Source organism: Mastigoproctus giganteus, chromosome 5, assembly GCF_048544385.1.
Source record: "Mastigoproctus giganteus isolate SK-2022 chromosome 5, ASM4854438v1, whole genome shotgun sequence".
Classification (NCBI taxonomy): Eukaryota; Metazoa; Arthropoda; class Arachnida; order Uropygi; family Thelyphonidae; genus Mastigoproctus; species Mastigoproctus giganteus.
The window spans coordinates 74,610,269-74,637,242 of NC_143579.1; the positions used below are offsets into that span (position 1 = coordinate 74,610,269).

At 40.0% G+C, this 26,974-nt stretch overlaps 1 protein-coding gene across 2 annotated transcripts in view; it reads left to right on the forward strand.

Annotated features, from left to right (window-relative positions):
- Window positions 1-26,974, forward strand: part of LOC150085496 (protein tyrosine phosphatase type IVA 1-like) — a 170,263-nt gene that overhangs the window by 84,997 nt on the left and 58,292 nt on the right. Inside the window, exon 1 of one of the 2 annotated variants that reach the window (XM_090374080.1) lies at window positions 15,727-15,882. The exons of the other annotated variant lie outside the window; for it this stretch is intronic. The gene's annotated coding sequence lies outside the window, so the exon portion shown is untranslated. Of the gene's footprint in view, window positions 1-15,726; window positions 15,883-26,974 lie in introns of those variants that run through there. 2 annotated transcript variants of the gene reach the window in all.

Below are 26,974 nucleotides of genomic sequence, written 5' to 3' on the forward strand. Positions count from 1 at the left end.
AAACCATATAAACAATAACTGGCCAGACTCCTAAACTTTAATCTAATCAAATATAGCTTTATCCTTAAACTTACAGTCCCTTTCTCAATTATAATTCTCAATCAAACTTATGCATGGAAAATTTTAGATTTACATTTATTAATATATCATTTGTAGTTGTAATTTTAATTGCTTTCTACCCCAATGTTATTCATGTCTTGGCTTATAAAGTGTCGGCTGTTTGAAATAAAATTGGAGCACACTTACTTTAGCTTTTATCTTTGCTCGAGACCACAACGCTTTTCCACTTATGGTGGCTGGTCTGTTCTTCTCTCTGATCTTAGGCTCCCTGGCTGATGGAATTTTCTGCAACTGCTTTCTTGGACACAGACAGTCTTTCTTTCTTTACTGTGAAGACTCAATATGGATTATTTCACTTCCCTCTGCTATTAACTTTGTAACTATTTTCATAATTTATTTCATATACTGTGTTTACTTTTCTTCATCAAGATGGGATCGAATCCTATGACCACATTTTGTCTTGAATGTCTTATGAAAACGCAGATAGCCAACCGCCACACAATAAATTCTTGGTGATATCTACCTCTAGCGACCTGCACTGCCCTTCCAAAACCTCTCTTCCTCTTACCACTCTTCCTCCCGCCAAAATTTCACTTATATATAATAAAGAAAATTCATTCTGTTTTCTTTGTACCTAACAGACTGTGTCCATAATGCCCCCTTTCACGACAAAAGGAACCACACCGAAATAGAGTAGGGCCTATCAGGTGATGCTTGCCTCTTTTGCCTTTACTGATCGCTTAATTTCCGGTCTACTTTTGTCCCAATGTTTCACTGATCCCATGTTTAACATATGCATTCCATTACTGGGTTCGGTAGCATCAAGTGATGATCGCCTTTCCTCAGCTCTATTGTTTGAACCAATTAAACTACACTGCTCGACAAAATTAACAGAACAAAATGTTTTTCATGAATATTTTATTGTGAACATTGCGAACGCCAATATTTGATATAATAAGCACCCTCGCATGCAAATTCCAAGTGTCCAACAGAAATCTGTCTACCACCTTACAGAGCCGCACATTATGCAAATGATTTATGCCTATGAAAAGAAAGGTTGCGACCTCATCACTTCATTCCCTTTTTTTGGCCAGCTCAGTGGGATAGCCACATTCACCCCAGTGGCTCACATCTGGTGAGTATGGGCCTGGCACACCCAGGGTCCTGAGCTGGATATCATCATTCTTCTCTCTCTCTCTCTCTCTCTCTCTCTCTCTCTCTCTCTCTCTCTCTCTCTCTCTCTCAGGTTAATTCAGAATTTTTTTTTTTTTTCGGTGTCACTCCCGAGAACTACCACTGGACATAACCCGAAGCTAAACAGATCCACCTCCATAGATGGATGATGTCGCAGAGAAATAGTAATCATACTGCATCGAGTGTGGCGCAGAATAAAGTCACTCATGTTCAGGCAGAGGCAGAGGGGTCGGTTGGAAAAATCAGAGACGGTCTTCCGAGGAAGACAGTGGAGAAAGTGGCGCTGTCCCCCATATGGCTACCACGAGAGAAGGGCAAGACCATCCAGCCCCACCAACTGGAAGTGCTTCTTCTGCAACTGCGCTAGTGACCACCCAGGAAGAAAGGAAACGCCAACGCATGAAGGGAAGCATCGAAATGAATATGTACATCATGCAAGCATACTACGAAATAACGAAGCTGGAGACCGACATCACAATTTACAGGGTGGAACTACATACCAAGTGGCTGGAACGATTCCCTGATATTCAAATCACGGAACAGCGGACCATCGTCACGAAGAACCTGATAGCTCATGCAATCTTGGAAAAAATCAATCAGGACGTGAGAGATCAACTACAAAGGATAAAGAATACGGAACCAGAGGAGGAAGAACATACCCCACCGAACCAGAGGAGGAAGAGCAAGAAGAAATACAGCCCACAGCAGCTGAAGTGGAAAGAGACAAGGTCATGATATCCAGAATAGAGGACGAATGGAAGAAGGACCTAACAGAATTCGAAGGAATGGAGCCCACAAATACTGACGTGATACCGAAACAGAGGCTGAATAGAACCTTGTGGAGAGTCAGAGACCATCTCAATCGGCAAATAATATCGCATTACCTCGACAACAATGGTGCAATGCTGGAGGCCATCCACACAGCCGTGTATTGTGCTGCCGTAGCAGCCACTAGGATTAATGGAAGAGAAAAAAAACGAGAGACCAGCAGCAGAAGAACCGAAAACAGAAGGAACCGCCAGCTTGGGAAAGAAGACTTCAGCGGAAGACAGACGAATTAAGAGTCAAGATAGGCCAATTGACCCAGTACCAATGGGGCAATAGGAGTAAGAAATTAATTGAAAAAGTGAAGAGCATCCTCAAGAGAGACAACATCCACAGCAAACATTAGACAAAAAATCAGATAATAGCAGAGTACTTGGACACATTGAAGCAGAAGCTCCTTGCACTCAGCAAGAGACTACGCCAATACAAACAGGCTTCTACAGGATTCTCGGAGAAGACGGGAAAGAAGGGAACAGACCACCCGAACAGAAGACGATTGAGGAGTTCTGGGGAAACATATGGAGCAGGAAGTAAGATGTAACAGCCGAGGCCCCTGGATAGAACCAGAACGCAAGAAAACCAAGGACGTACAAGAAATGAGAGGTGGAAGATTCGGGAAGAAGAAGTAAAACAGAAGATCAAGAACTCTCACAACTGGCGAACTCCAGGAATAGATAACGTCCACAACTACTGGTACAAGAAGTTCACTTGCACACACAAGCACCTGCAGACCAGTTCACCCGATTGATAAGGAACCCAGAGACAGTCTCGAAGTTTCTCACCCAAGGAATCACATCTGGAACCTAAAGACCGCGGGATGCGAGGTGATCACCCAGACTGAGTACACTCTGTGTACACTCATAGACACGACCAGGTAGCAAGGATAATACATCAGAAGCTAGCAAGGAAATACCAATTAATCGAAGAAAGTGTAATGGACTACAAAAAACCCGGCAAAATATAGGCCAATCACCTGCCTCCCAACAATGTACAAGATCCTAACGAGCTGCATAACCAGGAAGATATCACACCACTTAGAGCCAGAACATAATGGCCGAACAGCAGAAAGGAAGCAAGCGGCTGAGCAAAGGATTCAAGGAGCGATTGACCGTAGATGCCGCGGTTATGGGGCAAGCCTACAAGAAGCGCCGCAACATGTACACAGCGTACATCGATTACCGCAAGGCCTTCGATTCCGTGCCTCATAGCTGTCTAATAGAGGCGCTGAACATCTACAAAGTCAATCCGATAGTGACAAACTTCGTAGGAGAAATGATGGCGAAATGCAGTACCAATATTAAGGTTGAAAAATCACAACCAGGCCAGTTCCCGTCAGGAGAGGAATCTTTCAGGGAATGCCCTAAGCCCATTGTGGTTCTGTCTAGCACTTAACCCGCTATCCACCATGCTCAACAGTAGCAAGTACGGATATAACCTCAAAGAAGGAAGGAAGAACCTGTAGTCCCTCACCCACCTGATGTGCGTGGATGACATCAAGCTGTACGCGGGAACCGAGAAGCAGCTTCAGCACCTACTCCTGATCACCGAACAATTCAGCCATGATATTAGGATGTAATTTGGTCTAGAGAAGGACAAGACCCACGGATTGAACCAGGGAAAATTAGTCAACCAAAACTACGAGCTGCAGACTGGTAAAGAGATCGAAGCCATGGCAGAGGGAGAGGCCTACAAATACTTGGGGATGGTGCAGGCTCAGCAGTTATAGCACAAGGAAATTAAGGCCTGCTTGCCCGAAAAATACCATCAGAGACTCAGAAGCCTGCTGAAAGCAAAGCTGAATGGAGGGACCACTGTTAAAGCCATAAACACCTATGCAGTCCCAGTGCTAACATGTTCCTTCGGGGTCATAGATTGGACTAACACCGAGCTAGAGGATATCACGAGAAAGACAAGGACAATGATGACCAAGAGCTGCCAACATCACCCGAAGTCAACCGTGGAGAGACTGACAATTGCTCAGAAAGAAGGAGGACGGTGCCTGATAGAACTCATCGAGGAAGAGAAAACAGCGATTGCTAACCAGAAGAATTACCCCCAGAAACACACAGCAGCAGCACTCCACCAGGCCATAAGGAAGATAGATAAGCGGTATACCCCACTCAATTTAAGCAAAGAGTCCCCTCCCAACCAGGAGAACAAATGAAGCTAGAAGATGGGCAGAGAAGACACTCCATGGCAGACACTACAATGATCTCCATCAAGATAACATAGACAAAATTGCTTCCAGTGCATGGCTCACGAGTGGAATGCTCTTCCCCGCGACTGAAGGATTCATGCTCGCCATCCAAGACCAGGTAATCAACACCAGAAACTATAGAAAATACATCGCTAAGGAGCCCGGAGTGTCCGATGACACATGTCGACGACGCCACCTGGCCTCAGAAGCTATCCAACACATCACCGCGGGATGCAAGGTGATCACCCAGACTAAGTACACTCATAGACACGACCAGGTAGCCAGGATAATACAAGGAAATACAGTTGATCGGAGAAAGTGTACTGTACTACAAGTACGAACCGCAGGCAGTACTAGAGACCCCCAACCCACAAGCTGTACTGGGACGCACCATAACAACGGATAAGGTGTATTTAGTGTCAGATGGCAGCAGGGGTTTTCCCCATCGCCGCGTAGTTTTCATTGTGGGTGTACCAGTTCACTGCAAATGCCAGAGATTTAAAAGTGTATGGATTTTGTATATGTGTAGTGTCGTGTACCGTTGTTCATCTGGTCGTTTAGCCGCTGGACCCCTGCTGAGGTCCAACGTTGCACCTCCTTCGCCCCTAAAAAAATAAATAAATAAAAGTAAATAAATAAAATAAAAAAAAATATATATAAAAAATAAGTAAATAAAATAAAAAAATATATATAAATAAAATAAGTAAGTAAATAAAATAAAAAATATATATAAATAAATAAATAAATAAAATAAAATAAATAATAATAATAAAATTTAAAAAATAATAATAATAAAATTTAAAAAAATAATAATAAAAAAAATAAAATAAAAATAAAAAAGTCAATTCTTATATTGTATTTATATTGCATGTATATGTGTGTATACAAGTACATATAGGCGCCTCCGTAGCCAGGTGGGAAGGAGCAGCAGTGTGTAACACACGCTTCTTGATTGGACCGGGGTTCGAGCCCGTCACCACCAAAAACGGAGCACGCGGAAAGGTCAGGGAATGACCACCGCACCGGAGCAATATGGCCTTAGTTGCTAATGCTCTTAAAAACCAAACAACAACAACTACATATATATATATACATACATACTCGCACATATATACACACACAACGTGCATACACATACCAGCGTCAATCGTGGGGTTGATGTCGCTTGAGTTGATAGGCCGGGACGTGGGTGAACATATTTTGGATGTGTTTAATTTAGGTGTGTGGGGCTTCGCTAGCGTGAAGATAGAGAGGGGGAGCTGAAGACTGGGGGAGAAGACGCAAGTATGGAGCAATAGGCAAGACAGCCCCAAGTTTCAGTGGGGCATGCCCAAGCCCCACCAGAATAGAAATGAGGGTGGGGGACGAGAGAGTCCCCTTCCCGGGGGAGTAGGGTTTAAAGGTGAAGGGGACTAGGGTGCTCTGTTCAGGCTGTCTTAAGGCTTTGGGAGCTAGGCTGCAGTTTGTTGTCTCTATTTTTGTCCACTTGATTCAGGTTGGGACACTCATGGGACAATCCCCGTCTTTTTTTTTTTATTCTTCTTTTCTTTATTCCTTTCTTTTCCGTTCATTCTCTTTTCTTCTTCATTTTCCATTCTTTTCTTTATTCTTTTCTTTTCCGTTCATTCGCTTTTCTTCTTATTTTTCCATTCTTTTCTTTATTCCTTTCTTTTCGGTTCATAACAACGGATAGGACAATTCCGCACAACAAACCGGACATAACCATTTAGACAAGAGGGAAAAGGCTACCTATCTAATTAACATTAGATAGAGTAATACTCTACCAGAGAGAGAGTAATACTCTTGATCTGGTTATCAGCAGTGATCATTCGTGTATTAAGAATTTTCAAGTAAAGGAACCACTAGGTGGCAGTGATCACAGTGTACTGATGTGGGATTTACTTAAAGATATAGTAGTAGTAGTAGTAGTAGTAGTAGTAGCAGTGGCATTTGATGCAAGAAAGCAAGTGTATGAGCTTATGCAGCATCAGCCAAAAAAAAAAATCACACCATTCCCTCCAAATGCCTGTCCAGTTCCTCCTTAAATTTATTCAACCTATCAACTTCCACAACGACAGATGGAAGTTTGTTCCAGCAATTAACCACCCGCTGGCTAAAGGCAAATTTCCGCACATAAATAAAATCTGTCTTTTCTTAATTTGAATTTATGCCCCCTTAAGTTCGTAATCTGAACAAGTGGAAGGATCCCATCAGAATTCAGCGTGTCAACCCATTCAAGGCCTTATATACCTCAATCAGATCACCGCGCAGGTGCCTAGTCTCCAGCCACTGCAATTTTCAGAACTTAAGCCTCTCTCGGTAAGAGAATCCCTTCATTCCCCTCACCAATCTTGTTGCCCTTCTCTGTACACGCTCAAGTAAATCTACATTCTTCCTAAAATGAGGCCTCCAGACCTGTACGCAGCACTCAAGGCGTGGCCTTACCATTGCCTTATACAGAGGGATAATCACCTCCTTTTCCCTGGTAGCAAAATTCCTATATATCTTTGACAAAACCCCATGACCTGCCCTGGCAGCCTGTCTGCATTGTTCAGAAAACTTCATATCTGACTGCACAATTACTCCCAGGTCTTTTTCATTTTCTACCACCTTAAGAGTAGTACCACACAGTTGGTACGTTTCTCTGGGGTTACTTCTACCCATATGCAGTACTTTGCATTTGTCAAGGTTAAACTTCAGTTGCCGCTCCTTAGCCCATCTGCCCAAATTATCCAGATCCTGTTGCAGTAGCACACTGCCATTACTGTCATTAACAACCCTGCCAACCTTTGTATCATCTGCAAACTTCGACATTAAGCCTGATATACCTTCATGAATATCATTGATAAATATACAAAACAACAGTGGACCTAACACCGAACCCTGTGGGACTCCACTAATAACATTAGTCCACGAAGAGCAGCACCCATTGATTACCACCCTCTGTCTTCTCCCACTTAACCATCCTTTTATCCATTGTACCAACTTACCCTTAATACCATTTTGCTCCAATTTGTACAATAGTCTTCCATGCGCAACAGTGTCAATAGCTTTCCTGAAATCCAAATATATGATATCAAAATTATTTTTTGCATCCAGTTCCTTTGTAGCCACATCATAATATCCTATCAAATTTGTCAGACAAGACTTTCCCTTAACAAATCCATGCTGTGTCTGAATTATTGCTGCAGTCTTGTCTAGATGATCCTGCAATGCATCTTTAACCAGCGACTCCATAATTTTACCTGGAACAGAAGTTAAACTAACTTGTCTATAATTACTCGTGTCACCCTTCGATCCCTCTTTGTGAATTGGGGATACATTTGCAGATCTCCAGTCCGTGGAAACCTCCCCTGAGTCCAACGACGCTCTCATAATTATGGCTAAGGGTTTGCTTAGTTGCTATGCCGCCTCCTTTAATATAACTGGATAGATCTCATCCCAATCCTTGTCAAAAGATGCTAAGAAAAACAGCAAGGATTTCTTTACTTATATAAACTCTAAAAGGAAGGGGATGAATCTGATTTGTCCACTTGACATCGATGGTTCGACTGTTGATGATCCTGCTCAGATAGCAAACAAACTGAATGAGTATTTTGCATCTACATTCACACACGAGGAATTATTAAGGTTTGAAAATGGCAGAAGGTTATCAAATTGTAGCAGGATACTTAATGATTTTGTAATAACTGAGAGCAAAGTGGAGGAGAAATTGTTGAAGTTAAACATAAGAAAAGCACTTGGGATGGTGCTTTTATTAAAGCACCTATCCAGTTATATTAAAGGAGGCGGTAAAGCAACTAAGCAAACTCTTAGCCATAATTATTAGTATTAGTATTAGTATTAGTATTAGTAACGGCCGCATGGTGCAAGAAAGCCTATGGCTTATGCTGCACCAGACAAAAAAAAAAAAAAAAAAAAAAATCCGAACAAAACAATGATAAAAACAAAAAATAAATAAATAACTAAATAATAATAATTAATAAATAAAAAAATAATAAAATAAAAAATAAATAAAAAGGAAATTAAACCTATCATCCTATGCGCTTCCCTTACCGGAAAGTACTATCCAGATGACCTTTGAATTTCCCCAAACTGTCGGCCTCTACCACCCATGAAGGCAACTTATTCCAGTAATTTATAACTCGCTGGCTAAAATAAAACTTCCTGCAGTCCAATCTAAACATTTCCCCCCGTAACTTGAATTTATGTCCCCTAGTTCTAGCATCATTTATAATCTTGAAAATTTTGTCGTCATTCATTTTACTGATGCCTCTCAGAGCCTTAAACACCTCAATCAAATCTCCTCTAAGGTGTCTAGTTTCCAAACTCTGCAACCCACATATTCGAAGTCTTTCTTCATAAGGACGCCCTTTTGCCGATCTCACCAGGCGAGTTACCCTTCTTTGCACCCTTTCAAGAAGCTCGATGTCTTTCTTCAGGTGCGGTCTCCATACTTGAACACAGTATTCCAAGTGTGGTCTAACATAAGCCTTATATAATGGGATTATCACGTCCCTATCTCTACTTGCAAAAGTTCGATAGATCATCGATAGGACACCATGGGCCTTCCTTGCAACCTGTCTACAATGCTCAGAGAACTTCATGTCTGACCGTATCGTAACACCCAAGTCCCTTTCCTCCAGTACTGGGTTTAGTTGAACTCCACCAAGTGAATACGTTTTTTTGGGATTACTGTTTCCCAGGTGTAATACCTTACACTTTGTTGGATTAAAGCACAGCTGCCATTTTTCTGACCATTCCTGAAGTCTATCTAGGTCTCTCTGAAGAAGCTCAGCTTGACAGTGATCATTAACTACTCTACCAATTTTAACATCATCTGCAAATTTAGACATCACGCCCTCTATCCCTTCATCAATGTCGTTTATGAAAATTAAAAACAACAGTGGTCCTAATACTGATCCTTGGGGAACCCCACTTCTTACATCAACCCAATCTGAGGAATAGCCATTTATCACAACCCTCTGCCTCCTGCCCTGAAGCCATCCTTCTATCCAACTAAGGATTTTCTCAGTGATTCCAACCTGTTCCAGCTTATAAAGCAACCGCTCATGTGGGACTGAGTCAAAAGCTTTGCTGAAATCTAAATAAACAATGTCGAAATTATTCCCTAAATCCAGCTCGTGAGTGACCCTTTCGAAATAGCGAACCAGATTTGTTAAACATGATTTTCCCTTTACGAAACCATGCTGAGTATCCTTGAGAATTTCAATTCGATCCAAATGATCCTGAATTCCATCCTTGATCATTGCCTCCATGATTTTCCCTACTACTGAAGTCAGACTGGCAGGTCGATAATTTCCAACTTCACTTTTAGAGCCACCCTTATGTATGGGAGATACATTTGCACTTTTCCAATCCAAGGGAATCTCCCCAGAGTCTAATGATGCTCGCATAATTAGCCTCAATGGTTCAATGCACTCGCTCGCCGCCTCTCTTAAGATTATAGGGTATATTCCATCAACTCCAGGAGCTTTACTGGTCTGTAGGCTCGAAAGTTTTTTCATTAAATAATCTTGCGAAATTTCAATATCATTGAAATTTCGAGAGCATTATGAGAGCATCTTTGGGCTCGGGAGGTCCACACGGACTGGAGATGTGCAAATGTATCCCCAATTCACAAAGGGGGATCGAAGGGTGACACGAGTAATTACAGACCAGTTAGTTTAACTTCTGTTCCGGGTAAAATAATGGAGTCACTGGTTAAGAGATGCATTGCAGGATCATCTAGACAAGGCTGCAGCAATAATTCAGACACAGCATGGGTTTGTTAAGGGAGACAAATTTGATAGGATATTATGATGTGGTTACAAAGGAACTGGATGCAAAAATGATTTTGATATCATATATTTGGATTTCAGGAAAGCCTTTGACACTGTTGCGCATGAAAGACTAATGTACAAATTGGAGCCGAATGGTATTAAGGGTAAGTTGCTACAATGGATAAAAGGATGGTTAAGTGGGAGAAGACAGAGGCTGGTAATCAATGGGTTTTAATATTCGTGGACTAATGTTATTAGTGGAGTCCCACAGGGTTTAGTGTTGGGTCCACTGTTGTTTTGTCTATTTATCAATGATATTCATGAAGGTATATCAGGCTTAATGTCGAAGTTTGCAGATGATACAAAGGTTGGCAGGGTTGTTAATGACAGTAATGGCAGTGTGCTACTGAAACAGGATCTAGATAATTTGGGCAGATGGGCTAAGAAGTGGCAACTGAAGTTTAACCTTGACTAATGCAAAGTTCTGCATATGGGTAGAAGTAACCCCAGAGAAACGTACCAACTGTGTGGTAGTACACTTAAGGTCGTAGAAAATGAAAAATACCTGGGAGTAATTGTGCAGGCAGATATGAAGTTTTCTGAGCAATGCAGCCAGGCTGCCAGAGCAAGTCATGGGGTTTTGTCAATGATATCTAGGAATTTTGCTAGCAGGGAAAAGGAGGTGAATATAATTCTGTATAAGGCAATGGTCAGGCCACACCTTGAGTACTGCGTACAGGTCTGGAGACCTCATTTTAGGAAGGATGTAGATTTACTTGAGCGTGAACAGAGAAGTGCAACAAGATTGGTGACGGGAATGAGGGGATCCTCTTACCAAGAGAGGCTTAAGTTCTGCAAATTGCAGTGGCTGGAGACTAGGCACCTGCGCGGTGATCTGATTGAGGTGTATAAGGCCTTGAATGGGTTGACACGCTGAATTCTGATGGGATCCTTCCACTTGTTCAGATTACGAACCGAAGGGGACATAAATTCAAATTAAGAAAAGACAGATGTAGAATAGATGTGCGGAAATTTGCGTTTAGCCAGCGGGTGGTTAATTGCTGGAACAAACTTCCATCTGTTGTTGTGGAAGTTGATAGGTTGAATAAATTTAAGGAGGGACTGGACAGGCATTTGGAAGGAATGGTGTGAGTCTTTTTTTTTTTTTTTGGCTGATGCTGCATAAGCTCATACACATGCTTTCTTGCATCACATGCCACTACTACTACTACTACTACTACTACTACATAGCGGTACCCAACGCTGGCAACCTGCAGAAAACCCATGGGGAAAAAATCATGAAGTACACGAACCTAAGGTAGGAAACCAAAGAGATATCGCATATGCAACAAGTTACAACCATCGAGATCATCATGTAAACCACCGGTATGGTGCCAAAGACCCTACATATCCGCCTAGTAGCAATAACGTTCCCAGCGAATATCTACAAGGAACTCCAGAAAGTCGCAATCCTGAATACCTGTAGGATAGTCAGAGAGTTCCTGGACCATCAGTAACACCAGACACAACAACCACCCTGTGTACTTGGTAGTAATACCCATCACGAGGTATAACCCCTAATCATGGAGAAATAATATAATAATAATAATCTCCAATACTCACGATGGCAAGTCATCGTCGGTTAGATGGTTAGATGTTTCTTTGATGGTGGTCCGTTGGACGACTTGAAACCGGGTAGTCGCAGGTGCGGAGGTGACACGGTGGCTTAGTGAGTAAATCAGAACGTCTTATAATGGGAGATCTTAACTTTCCAGATATTGACTGGAACTTGTGGATTGATCACTCGCAACCATATATTGGATAACCAAGATGCTCCCCCTATTGACACAATTATGAGCATTTGCAATGCAGAAGAATGAGTGGACTTTAAATCCTTTGACTTTGTCTGGTGGCCTAGTGTCATAAAAGATCATTTGACTCAGTCCCACATGAGTGGTTCTTTATAAGTTGGAGCAGGCTGAAATCATAGGGAAAATCCTTAGATGGACAGCACGATGGCTTGAGGGCACCAGGCAGAGGTTGTGATAAATGGTTATTCCTTAGATTGGTTTATGTAAGTAGTGTGGTTCTCCAATGATCAGTATTGGAACCACTGTTGTTTTTGATTATCTTAAATGACATCTATGAAGGGATTGAGGGCGTGAGGTACACTTGCAAATGATGTAAAGATCAGTAGAGTAGTTAATGATCGCCGCCAAGCAGAGCTTCTTCAGAGTGACCTAGATAGACTTCCGGGATGGTCAGAAAAGTGTCAGCTATGCTTTAATTCAGCAAAATTCACGGTCTTATACCTGGGGAACAGCAACCTCAAAATAACTTATACACTTGGTGGAGTTGAACTAAAATCAGTAGTGGAGAAACGCGACTTGGGAGTAACGATACCGTCAGACATGAAATTGTCCGAGAATTGTGGACAGGTTGCAATGTATACAACATTGCAACCTGTAATAAAGCATCGATAGGACACCATGCGGGTGTCCTATCGATGATTTATCGAACATTTGCTAGTAGAGATAACGACGTCATAATCACAAAAAGGTGATTTTATAAACTTTATGTGATTAAATTATAAACAATTATTTTTTTTTAAATTACTACCGAAAATTTTTTTAAAATTAGTACCGAAAATCCATCCCTTGTCATGGAAATTGATAGCCTAAATAAGTTTAAGGCTCAGCTGGACAGGTATTTCGAATGAACAGAGGGGTGAAGTGGAAGTGGTTATTTTTTATTTATTTATTTATTTTTTTTTTTTTTTTGGCTGATGCTGCATAAGCTTGCTTTCTTGCATCAAATGCCTCTACTAATGCTAATGCTAATGCTAATGCTAAAACCGTATTTTTTTGTTTCAATACCAGTTCTTTTCTTTTCAATGCCGGTCATTTTTTTCTGATGTTGGAAAAAAATGACCGGAATCCTGGTATTCGAGATCCCGGGATCCCGTTATTGTAAGCTCTAGTTCACACCTGGGTGGTCATCCACAATGTGCTTTCGCATGGGGGTTATACCCAGGATTACTAAAAGTCTCACCATCATGAAGGTGCAAGAAGAGGATTTGTGATTTGGTTGTCACAGACCGTCCGGACTTCGCCGAAATTGGGTCCACTTGACTTGAATGTCACCCGAATATCATTTCCATCAGCGTTTTAGACTCCCATGTAGTAAGTACAGCTTGTTTGGAATATCTGAGAGAATGTCTGTGACAACCTCAAGGACACTCAAGGAGATGAGTTAATGAGGCTTTTGGCAGAGAAATAAAATGCATGTGATACATATAAATTATCAGGCGACATAGAAGCTTATGATACATATAAGCTAATCAGTAATCAAGTCGCAAGGGAGGTTTGGCAAGTGAAGGCAGATTACGAGAAATATTTGGCAAAGGATACTAAGAAAAACAGCACGAACTTCTCTACTTATATGAACTGTAGAAAGAAGGGGATGAATCAGATTGGTATAATTGATATCGATGGTTCGGCTGTTGATGATCATGTTCAGGTAGCTAACAAACTGAATGAGTGTTTTGCATCTAAATTCACGCATGAGGAATTCTGTAGAAAAATAGAGGACAGAAGCTTATTAAACTCTAACATGGAGAATAATGATTTTGTAATAATTGAGTGCAAAGGGAGGAGAAATTGTTTAAGTTAAACGTAAGAAAGGAACCCTGTGGTGGATGAGATCTTGCCAGTTATATTAAAGGAGGCGGCAAAGGAATAAGCAAACACTGAGCCATAATTAGGACACCATCCTTGGACTCAGGGGAATTCGACACTCACTGGAGATGTGCAAATGCATTCCCAGTTCTCAAAGAGGGAAAGATTAAAGGAGGACACAAGTAATTACAAACCTGTTAATTTAACTTCTGTTCCGGGAAAAATAATGGGCCACTAGTTAAAGAAGCTTTGCAGGATCATTTAGACATGACTGCAATAACAATTCAGATACAGCATGAGTTTGTCAAGGAAAAGTCTTGTCTTGTCTGACAAATTGGATTGGATACCATGATGTGGTACAAAGGAACTAGATGCAAAAAATAATTCTGATATCATATACTCGGATTTCAGGAAAGCTTTTGACACTGTTGCGCATGGAAGACTACTGTACAAATTGGAGCAGAATAGTATTAAGGGTAAGTTGCTACAATGGATAAAACAGTGGTTGAGTGGGAGAAGACAGAGAGTGGTAATCAATGAACACTGCTCTTCGTGGAATAATGTTATTAATGGAATCCCACAGGGTTCTGTGTTGGGCCCACTGTTGTTTTGTATATTTCTCAATTATATTTATGAAGGTATATCAGGCTTAGTGTCGAAGTTTGCAGATGATTGATAGGTTGGTTTGGTTGTTAATTCCAGTGTTCTGCTGCAGCAAGATCTAAAAAAGTTGGGTAGGTGGGCTGAGAATTGGCAACTGAAATTTAACTTTTACAAATGCAAAGTAACCCCAGAGAAACGTACCGACTGTGTGGTACTACACTTAGGGTGGTAAAAAAAAAAAAAAAAGGAAAAAGACCTGGGAGTTATTGTGTAATCGCATATGAAGTTTTCTGAGCAGTGCAGACTGTGTGCCAGAGCAGGTTATGACGGTAGCGTAGCAACCCTTTTTCGGGCCTGTAGGCAAAGAACATGTTCGGGCCCTTACTTAATTAATGAAAATTGCAAAAAGATGAGACAGCCAAAGACGCCGGGCCCCTAAAGGCCCGGAGGAAATTTCCTTGCCTGCCTACATGGTAGCTACGCCACTGGGTCATGAGGTATTGTCTTTGATAAACAGGAATTTTGCTAGTAGGGAAAATGAGGTGATTGCCCATTGTATAAGGCACTGGTCAGGCCACGCCTTGCGTACTGCGTACAGGTCTGGAGGCTTCCTTTTAGGAAATATGTAAAGTTGCTTAAGCGAGTATAGAGGAGGTGAGGGGAACGAAGAGGTCATCTTACCAATAAAGGCTTAAGTTCTGAATATAGCAGCGTCTGGAGACTAAACACCTGCGAGGTGATCTGATTGAGGTGTATAAGGCCTTGAATGGGTTGAGCAGACTCAATTGTGATGGAATTCTTTCTCTTGTTCAGATTAGGAACCAGTGGGGGGCATTAATTCAATTGAGGAAAGACATTTGTAGAATAGATGTGTGGCAATTTTCCTTTTTTTTTTTTTTTTTTGTCTGATGGTACATAAGCTTGCTTTCTTGCATCACCTGCCTAATGCCAGTAAAAGACGAAGTACTGTACAGTATTGCATTTAGATTAATAAAATTTTTAAGGGCACATTTTTTCACTTTATTGAAAGCCTCTTAGTGAGAAAAGGTAAAAGATTTTCCCCTTTCTTCCTATTTGCTATCCTTAACCCATTCCCAGTACTGCATGTTCTAGTAAGCTCTTTGTTTTGGTTACCATTAAAAAAAAAAATCAGTGCTCACAGAAATTACTAAACTTATTTGTTGCCATACACAGTCGAGGCTAAAATCTCGCTCTGTCTAAGGAGAAAATTTGTTCTAATAGAATTTAGAAATATACTGGTAAAACAGACTTCTGAAAAATGCGGTTCTTTAACAAAAATCTAGTAATGAAATATCTCTGTAAGATAATAATAATAATATGCTCCACACTTTCTGGTATGGAGAATATCACAGTTGACGTCATATCATACAAGTTTGACTAACTCCCTTTTCAAGCTGTATTCTTTCAGCGGTGTATTACTGCTGACTTCTGGTTGAAGTTTTAACCGTGAATGAATTTTCCTGGCTTGGATTATAACAAAATTCTATTCATGCCGTTATTTTCAATGAATATCTCATCAGTGGTAAGTATTTCATTGTTTAGAGACCAAAAAAGCTAAAAAAAAAATGCCTCTTCAGAAGATGTTTTTTAGGTCGCGTTCGCAGGGTTAATAAATTACCGTTCACTTTTATTTAATACTGCTTTTGTATAACCGTAAAATTCTGAAGTGAATTTTGAAAAGAATTATTTTTGCTTAATTAAGGAATCAGTAAATATATGCCGAATCACTATTAGATAATGTACGTTGTAAGCTTTTGCACTACTCTAGCAAGAGAGCATTCGTCATGTTCAGTATTCATGTCAAGGACTTGTAGGAATACGTTAAATGTGTCTGGAATACGTTTATTTTTCTTTTAATAAGCGAATGTTTTAATACTGTAGACAATAAGTGGGGACTTGGAGATATTGTTTAACGACGAGAACAGTGCGCCATGATTTTATTATTTTTTACGTTTATTGTAGGATTTGCAAGGGTATTTGTATACATGTCAACCTCAAATAATACTCAAGAGGGGAAAAAAAAATGGTATTCGCCACTGTGTTAAGGACTCCATTTCTGTGATGCTTTGCATGCATTTCAACGAAAGTTTAAGGCCTTTGGCAACTAATATACTAGAGGTGTTGTAGTCTTACACGGTTGTCAAACGGTTGTTGGGGAACTATTTTATCAATTTAGACGCTAGCTGTTTACGGAAGAGAAATTTTTTGCCTTACAGAAAATATAAATAAATGATTGGAGGTAAGTGTTAAAATAAAGCCGCAATAAATACACCAGATGTTTCTACGGTCGCACAAACATCTAGTGTACTTTTTTCGTATTTTTTTTAATTGCAAGTTTGTTTGTTTTTTTAATTACAAGTTTTTTTTTTTTTATGAAAACCCCAAACACGAGTGGTATTAGAACCTATAATACTTAGTACCGTGCTTAGGTTGGAGGTTGAGAAGACGAAAGAAGATATTTGTTGACATTAGACTTAAACTTCTGTAGACTGTAATTTTCAGGAAATACATATGAAGGAAAGTTGTTCCAGAAAACGGCAGTTGAATGAATAAACAAGGAAGATGAAAAGTTGGTTGGGCGAGTTTGAAGTAAATGAATGTTGGCTGGTGACGGCATGTGTTTGGACTGTTTTGAAAGAGAGAGCGGGAATTAATATTAAGCCAATTCAGAAGAATAGTGCCCATGGAAGTATCTGTAGAAAAGGAATGCAGCAGAAACAGTACGTCTATGAAACAGCAGGAGGAGAGACTCTGTTAGAGATGAGTCATTAATTAACTGCCCTATTCTGTAGCCAAGTGGTCAGGAGCGGGAGTGAAATAGCACACGCTCTGAGTAGACCGGGGTTCAAGCCCATGACTGCTAAATATGGTCGATCTGCCAACTCGCACTGGACCAGCGTGGCAGATTATGGTCCATTTCCCTCAGTATGAATTGTTCAGGAGGCTTCCATCCTGCAGTGGGTTGATAATAGCTGCAAGTTTTTTTTTTTTTTTTTTCTGAATGGAATCTAGACGCCTGAGAGAGGTTTTGGGGACATCGCCCCAGATGGGGGACCTATTCCATGGTAGGGCAGATTTGCGATTTGTACAGAGTGAACAGCTGTTTGTAAGAAATGTAACGCCAAGAGCGAAAGAGAAAACAGTTTTTTAGATGCAGAGGAAGCAATATTCGTAATGTTTTCCCAAGAATGATTAAAAGTCGGTAATCCCCAAAAGCGACCTCCGTAGCCGAGTGGGCAGGAGCGGGAGTGCAGTAGCACACGCTCTTTGAGTAGACCGGGGTTCAAGCCCCTGGCTGCTGAATACGGTCGATCTGCCAACCCGCACTGGACCAGCGTGGCAGATTATGGTCCATTTCCCTCAGCATGAATTGTTGAGGAGGCTTCCATCCTGCAGTGGGTTGATAATGGCTGCACTTTACTTTACTTTTATCCCCAAAAGAGATATATCATCTTACCTAGAATTCGGAGTGACACCAAAGATAAGCATAGCAGCAGAAGAATCCTTTTTGTGAGATATAAGCCAACACTGAGTTTTAGAAGGATTGAAATCAACTAAGCTGTCTTTGCCCCACTGGATAATTAACTGGAGATCAGCATTTAAGGAACTGATAGTAGATATTCGAGAAGTTGAAGCTGATTGAGCAGGGCAAGATTTCTCAAAGTGGAATGTAATGTGCTATCATTGGCAGAACTATCGATAGGATTTCCAGTCAATGGAAGGTGGTCATAAATATACAAGAGGATAAGAGTGGGGGAGAAAGAACGGAACCTTGGGGGACACCAGCATTAGTGGAGAAGTTAGAAGACAGAGAGCCATCTACCATCACCCTCAGTGAGCAATCAGAGAGAAAACTGGATAACCAATTACAAAAAACAATTGGCAAACCATAAGATGGAAGCTTGTTTAGAAGACCTTTATGCCAAACACGATCAAAAGCCTTTGAGATGTCAAGAGCAACTACTTGTGTTTCACCGAACCTTTCCATTGAATTAGTCCATAAATGGGTAATATAAGCCAGAATATCACCAGTGGATTGACACTGACGGAATTCATACTGACGATCGTTGATCAGGCGGAAGATTTCTAGGTAGTTTGAGTTGGGGCTTAATTGTGATTTCTCAATTACTTTAAAAAGAGTAGAATTAATTAAAATTTGGTGATAATTGGATGGGAGGGATTTGTCACCATTTTTAGGAACTAGCTAGATATGAGCAACTTTCCAAGCAGAAAAAAACACATTTGGATAAGAAAGTGAAAAAAGGTGGCAAAGGACAGGAGTAAGTTCAGGAGCACAGCTTTTGAGAACAAGTGGATAAATACCATCAGGACCTGGAGCTTTCTTAGCATCAAGATTATTCAAAATCCTTTTGACCACAGGAGGCATTGAATGGAGTGTGTTGGGAATGGTAGGAGGTGTTTTACCAAGATCATTAATACACGAGCTGGAAGAAAAATGGGATGCTAGCAGGTCAGCGTTATCCTTGGCTGAAGTGACAACACAACCATCTGGTTTTGACAGGTGGGAGCAGAGATGGGCAAAAGTTGCAGCCAATAGCTTTGGCAAGAGACTAGAATGCTTGGGTACCGTTAGGGCAAGAAGCAAACTTTCTACTCAACCTGTTCAAAATCTAGTTTGGACTGATTAGTAACTGCTGTACAATTGTTGCGAGCTTTGTTGTAGGCAAAAAATGAAACTGAAGAATTGGAAACAAGCCAATTACAATATGCAACATTCTTCTCTTGAACAGCCTTAGCACATTTATTGGAAAACCAAGGTTTAGATAAAGGATGAGATTTTAAAGTGGAGTGTGGAATAAAGGATTTCATTCCTACAAGAATAATTTCACCGACACTGAGCAAACGTTTTGAAACAGTAATCTGACCAAGGAAAAGAAGAAAAAAAAATCTTGCAGATTATCCCATTTTGCATTCTTCTAATGCCAAACAACACAAGGTTGGGAATAGCCATGAGATAAAGGCTCCATTGAAGAAGAGACAATCGCCATTTTGTGGTCTGAGGTGTCTAAAGGAACAGTTACTTCAACCGTGTACTTAGATAGGTTGTTTGTGAGAAAAAGATCAAGTGTGTTGGCTGTATGGTTAGGATTGTCCGGTATTCATTTGTAGGTAAATGAACAGTCTATGCAAGGTTATTAGTAATTGCAAAAGTCTAAGCATCTCGACCAGCTGGGTTGGAGTGACTAGAAAACGGAAGCCAGCTGGAGTTGTGAACATTAAAATCACCAAGGAAAATTACCTCACTGTTAGGAAAGTTTGACTGGAGAAAGTCAAGTTACAAAGAGAGGAAGTCAAAGAGCTCCAAGTGATTAGTGGATTTGGGAGAATGGTAGAGACAACAGATGAATTTGACAGAATGAAGTAGAGATTTTAAACCAGAGAAGATCAAAAAGAGGAGATTCCAAATTACCAAGTCTAACAAGGAATATTACAATGGACATATGCAGTACCACCTTTGAGGCGAAAGGAATCATACATTGAATAATTTGGGCAACTGAGATGAGCAGTTGCCCAAATTTTTTTTCTGACAGAATCTCAGTTATAGTTGAACCAACCAATAACTGAGATTCTGTCAGAAAAAGTACATGGGGTTTGGCCGACAAAGTGGAAATGGACATCAATGATTAGAATTGAGACCACATATGGCCTCCGTAGCCCAGTGGTCAGGAGTGGGAGTGCAGTTACACATGCTCTTTGAGTAGACCGGGGTTCAAGCCCCTGACTACTAAATATGGTCGATCTGCCAACCAGCGTGGAAGATTATTGTCCATTTCCTTCAACATGAATCGTTGAGGAGGCTTCCATCCTGCAGTGGGTTGATAATGGCTGCAGTTTACTTTTTATATTTGTGAAATGAACTAGGAAGATTTGGATCTTTTTGCAGATAAGCTTACTGTATTAGTTGGACAATTCATGGTGTATTCAATAGTAAGAAAAGTGGGGGGGGCACATGCTGTATGAAGTAATGAAATTTTTGGATGCAGCTTACACATGCTAAGAATATACCCCCATCCTTGACATAACGTGGCCTCGACAGAGGCCATGTTTGAGAAGTTAACACAAAGTGAATTGTGGAATAAAGGATTCCATTCCTACAAGAATAATTTCACTGACACTGTGAGCAAACGTTGACATCAGAAGTTTTGAAACAAAGAAATCTATGATGAAAAGAAAAAAGCTACCATCCAGTCATTCATTAATGTTCTTTCGTAAGATTGAGCGGCCGACCCCTTCTGAATCTCCACAGTCCTCAACCTCCGCAGCGGCGTACTTATCAGTTGAAGACATTGATTCTGGCAATGATGCTCATGAGGTAAAACTTACTGATATTATGCCTGTCTCCTCTCTTCCCTTTGTTATTTTATAATTTTGAAATTTTTTTACATTGCAAGCTTTTGTAATTTTTCTTGCACATGAGATAAATTGAATAAATACAATAAATAATTCTATTTACATGTTTGTCGAACATTTCTTTTTTGATTCAATCAATTCAGTGAGCAGAGTTGTGAGTGCTATGCAAGCATGAGGGAAATTGCAACTTGTGCAGCATTCCAACTTGTGCAGCATTCCGCGGAATGCAACCCTTGCATAAACCAGGGAGTTCCTGTATATCTCTTTTGGGAATTACCCTTACTTCTAATCTCTCTTGGCACAAGCACATTACAAATATTGCTTCATCTGCATCTAAAAACCTGTTTTCTCTTTAGCTCTCGGCAATACTTTTCTTCCAAACAGCTGTTCACTCTGTACAAATCGCAAATCTGCCCTATCATGGAATATTGTTCCCACATCTGGGGCGGTGCTCCCAAAACCTCTCTCAGAATTCTAGATTCCATTCAGAAGTGGCCTTTGATTGAGTTAGGTTAATTAATGACTCATCTCTAACAGTATCTCTCCACTCTCTGTCTCATGGATGTACTGTTTCTGCTGAATGCCTTTTTTACAGATACTTCCATGGGCACTGTTCTTCTGAATTGGCTTCTATAATTCCCCCTCTCTCTCTTTCAAAACAGTCCGAACACGTGCCGCCACCACCCAACATCCATTTACTGTCCAACTTCAAACCCACAGAACCAACTTTTCAACTTCCTCATTTATTCATTCAACTGCCGTTTTCTGGAACAACCTTCCTTCATACGTATTTCCTGAAAATTAATCTACAGAAGTTCAAGTCCAGTGTCAACAAATGGCTCCTTTCGTCTTCTCAACCTCCAACCCAAGCACGGTACTAAGTACTATAGGTTCTAATACCTCTCGTGTTTGGGGGTTCGAGCACATGCAGCCAACATCCATTTACTGTCCAACTTCAAACTCACAGAACTAACTTTTTATAGGCAAAATTATGCATTTCAGGACAACTTTATATGTACTTTCATCAGTGATTAAAAGGTGGAATATTTAAATTATTTAATAAATGAAGATGTTGCATTGCAGCCAGAATCCTTCTTGCTGTGATCATGGAACTGAAGGAACTATGTAAACAGAGTTCTTATATGCATCAGTCGTATTAGCCAGAAACTTGAGATATTTACATCTAGTATTCTAATTTAAACTCACTGGCAAAAGTACTTTTGGTTAGTGCCTGTTGTAAACCCATCTGAACAAAATCTAGAATTCACCAGTATTTCATACCATTAAAGACAGCAGTCATATTCTATAATGTGTGCACACACCACTGGTGGTACATGGGAAAAAGTGGCATTTTATCTTTTAAAAAGAAAACTGGTGGTACAAGAAAATTCTTTTCCATAGTTATAAAATAGTGAGAACTACACCAATGCACAGTTTGGATTTAGGGAAGAACTGGGTACAAGAGAAGCACTATTTTGTGCCCAGGTCATGATGCAAAGGCACAGAGAACAACAGCTTGATATCCATCTTTGTTTTGAAGATGAGAAAGCCTTTGATAGTCCAGCACACCAAGCTCATCAAGAACCTTGAGTAGTCCAGCCTTGATGAAAAGGACATCCGATAATCAAAAATCTCTACAGGAACCAAATGGCATCTGTTGTAGTTGATGGCAGAAAGACAGAAAATATCAGCATTGAATGTGGAGTAAGGCAAGGATAAACCCCCCATTTAAATTTACTCGGACATCATCTTCAGGAGAGCATTAGATGGGAGAAATGAAGGAATATCTGTCAATGGTAGAGTGATTAACAACCTTCGCTATGCAGATGACAGTACTTTGTACAACTAATGTGCAGGACTAAGCTCGTGGTCCTTAATGAGGCAATGCCAACACCTTCCCACATTTTAAATGGAAGGCTGATACAGAGAGTTGACAAAATCAAATATCTAGGCTGTTGGATCAATGACAAAAATGAACCGGATTTGGAAATAAAAGCGAGGATTGAAATGGCCAGGCAGTATTTTCTTAAAATGAAACCTGCATTGTACAATGGAAACCCGGATCTCCACCTTAGAATCCAGATGATATGTTACACTTGGTCAGTTTTGTTGTATGATGCCGAGACATGTACACTGAAAACTAACACCTCAAAAACTAAAGCATTTGAAATGTGGATGGACAGCAAGAGTGACCAATGAATGTCCTGCAGAGAATTGGAAAACCCCATGAATTGCTGAAGGACATAAAGAAAAGAAAAATGGCATATCTTGGATGCCTGATGAGGAACAACAAATGTGCAGTTCCACGGCTAATTATTGAGGGGAATTACAGAGAACACCACCATGGAGCAGGATTAATTAAGTTGATTGTTGACAGATGAAAGGTAAAGCATTAGCAAGAAGTACTAAATTTTTATAATACTCAACACATAAGATAACACAACTTGAGTTAGTATGCTTTTTTATAAGCATGCTTTTTATTAAAAATAAAAGTGTATCTCATAGGACAAGTTTAGGGTTCTTGAAATTGAGTTAATTAGTCGTTAAGTAAAGTACAATTTCACACATTCCCATGTTATGTGATAGATGCATTCTTTCAAAATATAGTAGTGAATTTTAAATCTAACAGTTAGTGAAAGAAGTATGCCATCCTATTTTGAATAAATTGGTAATAATGATATCCAATCTCTGACTTGGCAGCTAACAATTAAGTAGATGCACGTTAAGGTTAGTTTGTACTGTTCCCCTAAAATGGCTTGCTAATCAGGATGGAAGCTGCAGTCTTCTGTTGTGCATATGTTCCAGTGGAAGGTAAATTGGAAGGTAACCCCTAGATTTCTATTTGGGAGTGATCTTTAAGGTGAGACAGATAGTATTATCAGTCATGCTCTTTATTGTACATGAAATCTGGAAGCTCTTATGCATACAAATTAAGACTTCCCTCTGTGTCCTTACTTCAGGTGATATTATAAGAGAAAGATTTCCTGTAAGGTAGTTCAGTTGCTTGTTACTGAAGCCATATTTCCAGCAGACTGTTAAGAGTAATTCTCAAGGAAGAGGGGAGGATCTTGAGAGTGAGTATTTATTTCTTAATGACTCCTCACATTTTACAACAGAGGGCTAAAAAAAAAATTGTTTACCTGAATCTCGCATTAATAAATTATAATCATTGCTGCTTAGTGGTTCCTTTATTTGCAGATCCTTACTACATAGTCTGCTGATAATTGGATCAAAAGTAATGTTTTTTCTGGTTACATTTATAACTTGCTAGGATCCTCAAAAATAGTGTTCCAGGCAATGTAACTGTGTACCTGCTTATGACTTCTTTCCATACCTGCTCCTGCTGCAGGAGTAAGCATAAATCCCTTTTAAATTTTTTTAGTTTTTTTTTTATTTATTTACAATGAAAAGCATCCTTTCTATCTTATTTTCATATAAATATTTTCTGCATTTATTAGGTAAACAATTTAAATTCAGTTCCGTTTAACTCAATCATGTTTTTTTGTGTGCTATAAATCTCTGTCCACAATGTGAACTTTTAACATCCACGTTGTTGTTACTGCATGAATGATTCTGTCTGACTATAATAATCTGTGATAAATTTCTGGTATGTAAACCAGTGTTATTTATACATCTGTCCAATCCATGCATCTTAAAGGATAAACCGCAAACTGTGTGTTCTCTAAGTTATTTTGATCATTGAGTAATACTTTCCGACAGCTCTTTTGATGATACTGCCATCTTATTTTAGAGTAAGTAGACACCTTGCCACTTTCTGCCGTGAAGGGAATTTGTCACTTACCAATGTACACCTATATTTTAAATTTGGTAGGACAAATAAAGATTTATTTATTTACACTCAAGAACTCTGACCAAGTTACATGCAAATGAATGGGCAAGTAAGCGTGAATGTCTTATTATGGTCAATTTTAATTTGCCTCTAATTGATTGGAACAAATGGGAAGGAAACTCAACATGGGGGAATAAACTTTTTAAATCAACTAGATGATTGTTATTTGAATCAGCATGCCAGGGAAAGTACTAGGGAAAAGAATATTCTAGACCTGATCATCACCCATGAACCAGATGACATAATAGGGCTGACAGTACAGAAACCATTAGCAGGAAGTGATCAGAGTTCTACGGTGGATGATGAAGAGAAAGGTAGCAGTAGTTAAAGGAGTACAGGCAAGTAAGGCTCCTGGGGTTGTGGCATTTGCCCTATAATTTTAAGGGAGGTGGCAAGTGAGTGCATTGAACCATTGAGGCTAATTATGAGAGCATCATGGGCTCAGGAGAGATCCTGTTGGATTGGAAAAGTGCCAATGTATATCCAATACGTAAGGGCAGTTCTAAGAGTGTAGTGGGAAATTACCAACTGGTCAGTCTAACTTCAATTGTACGGAAAATCATGGAGGCAATGATCAAGGGTGGAATTCAGGATCATTTTGATAGAAAAGGAATTCTGAAGGATATGCAGCATGGTTTTGTAAAGGGTAAGTCATGCTTAACAAATCTGATTAGCTATTTTGACAGGGTCACTCATGAGCTGGATTTAGGGAATAATTTCGATATTTAGATTTCAGCAAAGCATTTGACTCAGTCCTGTATGAGTGGTTACTTTATAAGCTGGAAGAGGTTGGAATCGCAGGGAAAAATCCTTAGATGGATGGCTTTGGGGCAGGAGGCAGAGGGTTGTGATAAATGGTTATTCCTCAGATCAGGTTGATGTAAGAAGTGGGGTTCCCCAAGGATCTGTATTGGGACCACTGTCGTTTTTAATTTTCTTAAATGACATCAACGAAACGGATAGAGGGTGTGATGTTTAAATTTGCAGATGATGTAAAGATTTGTAGAGTAGTTAAAGAACGCTGCCAAGTAGAGTGCTTCTTCAGAGTGACCTAGATAGACTTCAGAGAAGTGGCAGCTTTGCTTTAATCCAGCAAAGAGCAAGGTCTTACACCTGGGGAACAGTAACCCCAAAATAACTTATACACTTGGAGTTGAACTAAAGTCAGTAGTGAAAGAAAGGGACTTGGGAGTTATGATAAACGGCCAGACACAAGTTTTCCAAGCATTATAGACAAGTTACAAGGAAAGCCCATGGTGTCCTATTGATGATTTATCGAACAATTGCTAGTAGAGATAAGGACATCATAATCCCATTATCTAAGCTATTGTTAGACCACACTTGGAGTAGTGTTCAAGTATGGAGACCGTGCCTAAAGAAAGACGGTTTCTTGAGAGTCCGAAGACCCTTTCAAGAAACATCTTCAATAACTTGCCTGGTGAGATCGGCAAAAGGGCATCCATATAAGGAAAGAATTAAATTTAACCCCAAGGGCTCACATCTGGTGAGTATGAGCTTGACACACCCAGGGTTCTGAGCTGGATATCATCATTCTTCTCTTTCTTGGTGATTCCCTTCTACTTCTGACTCTTGTTTTCTCTCTCTCTCTCTCTCTCTCTCTCTCTCTCTCAGGGTAATTCAGAAAATTTTTTTTTTGGCTGGTGCAGCATAAGCCTCAGGCTTCCTTGCACTATATGGCTAACAATAATAAATATGTGGGTTGCACAGCTTGGAAACTAGGCAACTTAGAGGAGACTCGATTGAGGTGTTTAAGACTGAGGGGGAAAAGTAAAATGAATGAGGACCATTTTTCACAGTTATAAATGATTCTAGAACTAGGGGCTATAAATTCAATTTATGGGGTGAGATGTTTAGACTGGATTGCAAGAGGTTTTATTTTAGCCATAAGTTATAAATTCCTGGAATAAGTTAAGTAGAACTTAGATTATTCATCATCCTATTTACCATCAGTCTCGTAACTGTCACTTAACCCCACTACACCTTAATGCATTGTGATATTGGTGCCATGTGTCACTCAGTCTTTGTTTACAACTCACTTGTATACAGTTTTACTTTAACCTCTTGTTTCATATTTTAATTTTTATTTAGTAAACCCATTGAAATGACAGAAACGTAAGAGTAGCGTTGGGATTATCACAAAATTGAAATCAATTGTCTAAGAAAAGGTGAAAGTGCAAGTATAGCATCGGTTTATGGAATAGTAAGAACAACAGTAAATGATATAAAGCGTGATACAGACAAAATTGAAAAACGTGTTGAAAATGGAAACCACTGAGTGTAATGTTAAAAGTTGTAAAACAATGAAGCTTGCTAAAAATGAACATTTGGATACTGCAATGTTTCAATGGTTTGTTCAAAAAGGTAGCCAAGG